This window comes from Phoenix dactylifera, chromosome 13, assembly GCF_051530095.1.
Source record: "Phoenix dactylifera cultivar Ajwa chromosome 13, Ajwa_hap1_PhDact_Kaust_v1.1, whole genome shotgun sequence".
Lineage (NCBI taxonomy): Eukaryota > Viridiplantae > Streptophyta > Magnoliopsida > Arecales > Arecaceae > Phoenix > Phoenix dactylifera.
The window spans coordinates 6,134,781-6,143,841 of NC_143202.1; positions in this window are offsets into that span (position 1 = coordinate 6,134,781).

Sequence of the window (9,061 nt, forward strand, 5' to 3'; positions counted from 1 at the left end):
TGCGAGCAATTAGTCTCATCTTCTGCGATCATAACTTTGGTTGTGATTATTAGTGACGATTTATCCATGTGTGGCATTGAGAAGAGTATATCTCTTAAATTTTGAGGACAACTCGATAGGTGGAAAATTTTCTCATTCCTACTTGAATTCCAATTGGGCTCAACTAGATCCTCTCGAGCCCACTTGTTATTCTTCTGTTTACCGAGCTTGCACCTGACTGACTCACGCCGAGCTATCATCTACCCCTCAATATTGATATACTTGGTAGCTCGTGAAAGAATAGATGCCCTACAAGCCAACCGCAATATATATTGCGAAGGATTTTTTTTTATAATTTGTCCAAATCATGTACATGACATTTAAAGGCATTGTGTTTCATCATATGTTGTTTATTATTTTGTGATGAACTCCTTAGATTAGGACAATGGTTTTAGGGCTATGATGAGATCATACTAGTAAGACCTAAAATCCTAAAATCCTAATCTTAAATATTTTCAGTCATTGGTACATTGAGTCGGGGATCAATATTTACCGGTAAGACTGGCACATCTTATGTATGCTCGATGCACAGGGTGATTGATCTCACAATCACTTGCGTGGAGACACTAATACAAAGATGTGGGTGCCCATTATAGGAATGAGTTCACTGAATTAACCTGCAAAGAGAAATCTTATGAAGTCTTACTTATATATCAAAAGATGATTCTCTTAGTGGGAGTTGTGCAACTGATCGTATAACTTGAGATCACCATAATATCTTGTGCACATGAATCCATGTTTTGGTTTACACTCATTCATGACTATAAGTTGTGTACGAGGTCTTGTGGATATGGTGGATTGTGTACGAAGATTATGAGTAGGTCAACAAGGAATCAATCACTTCTAGTAAGAGAAGATCGCATCCCATTTATTCTAATCATATGATAATTCAGGAAGCCATTGATCAAAGCAGAATGAAAATTAGAAAGAGTTTCTAATATTTTATGATTTGAATTATCATTAGAAGATTAAGAGAAATATAAATATGAAATTGAGTTTGACATACATTCATACTCATATACATATTCGAGATGCAGTTTGATTGAAGGATTGAATTGCACGGTAACTTGCCACTGAAGGATATTTTTGGTATTTCCACCAAATTTTATATTTTTCGGATAGACATGATACGTTGCTAGACGTCAATTTTGTCTTGTAGGTTTGATCGAATTAAAGAGTTTAATTTGATTGCCAATTAGAAATAATTCTAATTGTTAAGTTCGGGTTCGCGCAATTTGGACCTAAATCGATTAGAAGAGTTCTAATCAGGTTAGGTCAACTCGAACCCACACCTACTACTGGCTAAATATGAAACTCAATGGGTCACACATAAGAAAACTGATCACGGGTCTAATTGGATTAGATTATATTTGTAAGATAAACATCCTAGCAGGTGTTGCAAACCTTAGCTCCTGATTCGAATTGGATTCAAATCTGATTTTTAATTGATTTAATTTGATTAGATCATATCCTAATATGGGTTAGCCAAGAGTTAGCACCTAATTGGCTTGGTTTGAGTCTAATTGGATTAGATTTAATGACATATTCATTTTTGACCATTAGATCTTCATCTACCATTGGATGAAGACATAATAGTGAATTGGTTTGAACCCAATTGGATTGGGTTAGATAAGGGCATTTGATCTTCATCAGCCATTGGATGAATAGATAATGTGATCATGATGAGGCACCTTGAATTAGAGCCATTGGATCTTCACTCCATCATTGGATGAAGACATAATGGCACCTTGCATTGGAGCCCTTAGATCTTCATCGTGTGATGATGAGATGGCATGATGGGCATGTGATTTGCATGTGATTTTGACTTGGTCAACTTGAGAAGTATTTGATCTTATCTGATGGCGTGAAGAACCTTTTGTGATGGCCTGAGAAGGGAGGGGACCACATGGCGTTTGGATAAGAATGAATCGCCTTATCTAGCGCTTCATCTTATCACGCCTCTTCATGAATACGCCTTCCCTATTTTGATAAGCGCCCTTCATGAGTGATCACTGTAAGTGCATCCTAGGTTCTTCGGTGTTTAGCATGCTTAATTTTTTTTTTTTTTTGAAAAGCATGGCTGAACCTGATTGGGTTGCCTACGTACCCCTTCACAAGGGGGATCAAGCCACACGTAGTTCTTTTTAAGTTTCAAAAATGCAGTGGAAAAATTAATCAAACAATTTAATTCATGCATGCTTACAAGATCAAATATAGAAATCAGCACATTAAGAACACATAGGATTATGCCGGAATCGTGTAAATAATTATGCTAAAACTTTTATGCATGATTAACTATCAGATCTGAAACTTAAGAACTCTATTCCAATTAATCTCCAAATATCCATCGAATGGATTCTGAAGATATCTCTGTGAGGAGCCCCAAAAGAGGGTAAAACCTCGAGAAATCGGACCTAGACCTTGACACCATAATAAATGATTAATGTTAGATTAATACCTTTTATGATGAATGAAAGTTGTGGATCTGATTCTTGACTTCACAGCCACGCACACGAATGGCCTCTATGAGAAGTACACGCGAAGCCCTGAAGGATCTTCTTCCGCAACAATGCTAGCAGCTGCAGAACACTTGAAAGCTGAAATCTGCTCGCCGGGATTCAATCAACTCTTGATCAATCGTCTTGAAGCAGATGGAGATGAGGTTTGTAAGGAAAGTAGAGAACTCAGATCTGATCTTGAATCTTCTAGATATTCATCCTAAAAACCCTATCTAAAATGGAGAAGAAGAGGAGGAGGAGGTGTGTGAGGAAGAAGGCTGCAATGGATGTGTTTTCGGTGCCGCCCATGTTTGACCCCTTTTAATGGCCTCCGAATTTTCATTCAAAATTTAAAAATTATCTTTAGAAAACCTTCCTTAGTTGCCGCATGCAATGGAATAGAAACAACCCAAATCTGATTTAAATTCAAATTTTAAACATATGTGCAAGAGGGGAGGAATTTAAAATCCATGCGGCAGAATTTTCCTTCCTCTTGTCGCATATATTTCATTTAAAATTCGAATTTAAATGATTCAGAGGTTCACATGCCAGCTAGGAAAGTTATTTGATGTATGAAATCATTTAATATATTACTTAATGTTTGAATTCAAATTTAAACAACAAACAATGTCGCCATGTGTCAAGCAATGGGTCCATGCGCCATGTAATAATTTTGGTTTATTTAAAATTCATGAAATCCAATTCCATGTCACCACTAATTGTCACATCATCTGAGCCTAATCCTCTTGGGTTGCACCTAATCAAATTTGGTCAAATCCGGATTAAAACAAAGCAATTTGGTTGAACCCAATCTAATCAGGTCAGACCTTGATTGAGCTCAAATTGAATCCAATTCAATTTTTGGCTCATCCAAACTCAATCAAATTGAATTAATTACTTTGGCAATTTTTGGCTCAATCAATTTTTGGCAATTTGGTTGGACCTAATCCAATTAGGTCAATCCCCAATTAAGCGCAAATTAATTTAAAATTAATTTGATCAGCTTAAGTCCTTTTTTTTTGGTTCCGACCTAATCCAATCAGGTCAAAACCCTGATTGAGCCCAAAGTTGAATCCAATTCAATTTAGCTCATCTTTGGCACAATTACTCAATCAAATTGAGTTTATTAGTAATTTAATTACTAATTAATCCTCCAATAATTACTTTAATTATTTTATAAGATAATTTGCGAATCAAATTGACCAAATTATTCTTGAATGATTCTTAATCATTCATTAGCCTTCTTGATCAATCAGAAATCTTCTATGCGTGTGACCTCATAGGTTCGAACCTAGGCCGATAGTATAGGAACGACTTCCTACACTAATTGATGTGACCATCTAGCAATGTTACCCGACGTCCGGATAGGTCGAATATATGCGAAGCAAATATTCTGAAATCCTGGACTATGGTTACTGTATAATTCAATCCCTTTGACTCCTAATATCAGGATGACTTAGAGCTCACTGTCAACCCTATAATTAGTACATCTATTATGTGATTAACTTTAGATATCCCATGACTCCTCACTGGGATTATCCTGGTCAAGGTTTTGCTAAATTAATCATAAGACATTATCTTCTATTTTTAGAAGGTGTCAATTCCATCTTGACTCATAACTGACTATGCAGTACTTGACTGCACTCAGTGACCTTCCATCACTGAATTAGAAATTCAGATAATCTGGTACCAAAGTACAGTGAGTTGCTTGCTAGTCACAGGTTGCGGTCTCAGATCAGAGTGCCAAACTTATACCCATATCTACTCGGAACATCTCTCGACAATAGAGCGTTCCGAAATTGGTCATGTTCAGTGAAATGTACTCCTACACTTCACCTGTATGGCATACCAGTGTCTTCACACTCCTTGGTTAAGAGGACAACCAACGTATATGTCACACAACGACCTAATCTCGAAAATGCTATCGTCCTAGTAACAATATATCATTTGGTCGCGAACAAGTTTAAGGATTCAAAGATAAATCCTTCTTTATCATAACATAAATCCTAAGAACTTCATCATATAAGAGTTCATTTGAAGATGAAATGATGAATATTGCCAAATAATACTTTATTAATTTATCAATTCATTTACAAAATTCAATCATCAATATGCTAACGATTGACATTTAGGATACAAATTCCAACAACTCTCACTTAGTCTAATGCCAATCGGCACAGTATCTAATACCCATCTTCGACTTGTGTTTGTCGAACTCTTTGATGTCGAGGACTTTGGTAAATGGGTCAGCCAGATTTTTTTTGGTGTCAATCTTCTGAAGATCAATATCACCTCGATCGACGATCTTTCGAACCAGATGGTAGCGACGTAGAATATGCTTGGTCCGCTGATGTGCTTTGGGTTCTCTTGCTTGAACTATGGCCCCAATATTGTCACAAAATACATGCACTGGACCATCAATGGAGGGTGCCACTCCAAGCTCGGTGATGAACTTCCACAACTATACAACTTTCTTGGCGGCATTAGACAATATATTCTGCTTTACATGTAGAATCTGCTACTGTATGCTGCTTGGAACTCTTCCAGCAGATGGCCCCACCCTTAAGAGTGAAGATATATCCGGACACGCTCTTGCTATCATCTTGATCTGACTGAAAACTTGAATCGGTATATCGCTCAAGTTTTAAGTCAGAATCACCATAGACAAGCCACTGATCTTTAGTATTTCTCAAATACTTAAGGATGATTTTTACAACCTTCCAGTGGTTGCTACCTGGATCAGACTAGTATCTGCTCACTACTTCTAGTGAGTATGCCACGTCTGGTCTAGTACATGTCATGGCATACATTATCGATCCCACTGCCGAAGTATATGGAATTCTATCCATACTCTCTTTCTTTTGAGAGGTTGTCGAACAATCCCTTTTAGAGAGGTTAATTCCATGGCCCATTGGAAGATAGCCTTTCTTGGAATTAATCATATTGAACCTTTTCAGTATAGTATCAATGTATGTGGATTGGGATAATCCAAGCAATCTTCTAGATCTATCTCTATAGATCTTCATCCCTAGGATGTAAGATGCTTTTCCCAAATCCTTCATGGCAAATTGAGATGATAGCCATACTTTTATTCCTTGTCATGTAGGAATATCATTTCCGATTAAAAGAATGTCATCCACATACAAAATAAGGAATATAATAACTGAACCATTTGTCCATTTAAAAATGTAAGGTTCGTCTTCATTCTTAATGAAGCTATATGTTTTGATTACCTTATTAAAACGTATATTCCAACTCCGTGAAGCTTGCTTTAATCCATAAATGGATTTTTGAAGCTTGCACACTTTAGATTCATCTGGAGAGTAAAACCTTCAGGTTGTATAATATACACTTCTTCTTCTAAATCTCCATTTAGAAATGCGGTCTTTACATCTATTTGTCAAATTTCATAGTCTAAATGTGCTGCTATCGCAAACACAATCCGAATGGACTTGAGCATTGCCACAGAAGAAAACGTCTTGTCATAGTCAATACCATAACGTTGATGATATTCTTTGGCAACCAGACGGGCTTTATAGGTCTCTACCTTTCCGTTTGCGCCCCATTTCCTTTTGAATATCCACTTACACCCTATAGATTTAATCCCTTCGGGTGGATCAACTAATGTCCATACATCATTGACCTTCATGGATTTCATTTCGGATTGCATGGCTCCAAGCCATTTATCAGAGTCATACCTCTGCATTACATCCATATATGTGATTGGATCCTCATCGTTTTGATCAAGTTCGATAGGATCCCCGTTCTGGACCAAAAAACCGTAGTATCTGTCCGGCTGATGTGGTACTCTACCCGATCGCCTTAATGGTGCATCTAATATGGGTTCTGGATCTGATCTAATCAAATCCGACTCAACTGGTTCAGTAGATGGTGTCGGGTCATCTACATGTTGAACTTCTCTAAGCTCAACATTAGAGCTTTTAGTTCCTTCACCAAGGAACTCCTTCTTTAAGAAAATTGCTCTATTGCTTACGAACAACTTTTGTTCTTCAGCAAAGTAGAAGTAATATCCTTTAGTTTCTTTAGGATAGCCAACAAAGAAATATTTGTCAGACTTGGGTTCAAGTTTGTCTGTCTTCAAACGTTTGACGTATGCCGGACACCCCCGAACCCTAAGGTGAGAGAGCATCGGCTTACGTCCAGTCCACATCTCATGTGGTGTTTTATTTACAAACTTACTTGGAATCTTATTTAGAATATAGTAGGCTGTTTCAAGAGCATATCCCCAAAAGAATATGGGCAGATCAGCAAACCCCATCATGGATCGAACCATGTCTAACAAAGTTCAATTCTCCTTTCTGACACACCATTATATTGTGGTGTACCAGGAGAAGTCCATTAGGAGAGAATCCCATTTTCTCCTAGATATGTCAAAAACTCACTAGAGAGATATTCACCTTCTCGATCTGATCGAAGAGTTTTAATACTCTTTCCAGTTTGTTTTTTTACTTCATTACGATATAATTTGAACATTTCAAATGATTCAGATTTATGTCTCATTAAATAGACATAATCATATCTAAAAAAGTCGTCTGTAAACGTAATGAAATATGAATACCCATCTATAGCATTTGTACTCATTGGCCTACATACATCAGAATGTACAAGGGTCAAAAATCACTGGCTTGTTCACTTTTTCCGGTAAAAGGTAATTTGGTCATTTTACGAAGAAGGTATGATTCACAGATTGTCAATGATTCACAATCATTAACATCGAGGATTCCCTCTATACGTAACTTGTTCATCCTATTCTTGTTAATATGACCTAGCCTATGATGCCAAAGATAGACATCCGTGACATTATCTAATCTATGGCACTTATTAGATTTATACATTACATGAACAGGCTGTGACAAAATGTAAATGCCATTACTTAGAATTCTATTCATTACAACAACACCATTTCAAATCACATTGCAATAATCCTTTTTTATTGATATTTCATAACCATTTTTGGCCAAAAGGCCTATAGAAATGATATTCAATAGAAAACTTGGACAATAGTGACAATCACTAAGGACATTTACATGAGAGCTGAATTCAAGTTTAAGAACTCCTAAAGCTAGAACTGGAACTGGTCTTCCATCTCCAACATTCAAGAACCTTTCTCCTTCTTCAAACCTCTTACTGACTTGTAGCCCCTGCAACGAATTGCAAATATTAAAAGGACTACCGGTATCCAATACTTAGGTCAAATTATCACAAATAAAAAATTGTAAGGTGTTATCATATAAGTACGTTAATTGGCAACTGATTGCCCACTTTTCTTATGCCGGTTCGGATCAAGGGATGTAATGTAAAAAGGACAGTTCCTCTTCCAATGTCCTTACTTCTTGCAGAAGAAGCACTCCGCCTTTCTCTGATCAGCCTTTTTATTCTTTTTCTGACTAGGCTGAGCATGGTGCACCTGTTTTTTTTGGATTTTATTTTTCTTTTTTCCTTTCTTAAAGGGGCGACCCTTGGATGAACCTCCCACTAAGTTCACCGTCTTCTTAAGAAGTTGGTGATCATTCTCAAACATCTATAGTAACCCCAACAATTGGCGATAATTCACTACAGGTTTTGTCATATGAAAATTGAATGAGTGAGAAAAGGACGGTATGATCCAGGCAATGAGTTTAGTATGGCATCTGATGAGAGCACAAAAGTGCGACCTACATGTCACTAAAATTAGTGCTATTGCTAACGAATAATGATAAATTCACTGGATTAATATTATATTTGGGTTTGACACAGATTATCATAAATTAGAGATAAAATGCACATTGAGTACAAATTTGACTTCAGAAGGATCCCTTCCCAGATCCGACCTAGTTGAAGATCGGGTCGGGTCCGAGTCGGGGTCGGGTCCGAATCGGGTCTAATTTCTGTGCTTTTGGGAAAGAATTTTGGGCAAATTTAATTTGACCATATCATAACTATGAGGTGCTGGAACTTGAAAGACTTGCAAATGACCTCCTGTCAGAACAGATGACCCGTGACGAACTAAGTTCGTTCGTCCGTGACTAATTGGACGGAACTTGGTGTCTCCCAGCTCCCCTCTTAGGAGGGCAAAGAAAGTCCCAGACCTTCTTCCAAAATCCAATTCCATTGCAGAAATTGGCACATGACCCATAGCGAGATCCAAGCGCCCGTTCGAACGCAGCCAAGCTCCATTTCGGCTCATCCCAGTCATCCCGCGCGTCTCCTTCCTTCCTGTGATCCAAGCAAGGCCACATCCTTCCTCTTCAGCCCGCGTCCCCACCTTCCATCCGCGTCGTGCCAGCCACCGTGCCAGCAAGCATCCCATGTTCCAGCCAATCCGCACCGGATCCCTTCCACGATCGGCTCCTCCCCATCGATCCCGCTTCCAATCCGGCACCCAAAGAAGGGAAGAGTAGCGATCTCGCGTCCGTGAAGGAAACCCCAGCATCCCGGATGACACACAGCCCCTCCATTTCAGCCTCCCAGCATCACGAACGATCCATTCATCCTCCGCATCACCCGATCCCAGTGCATCCTCA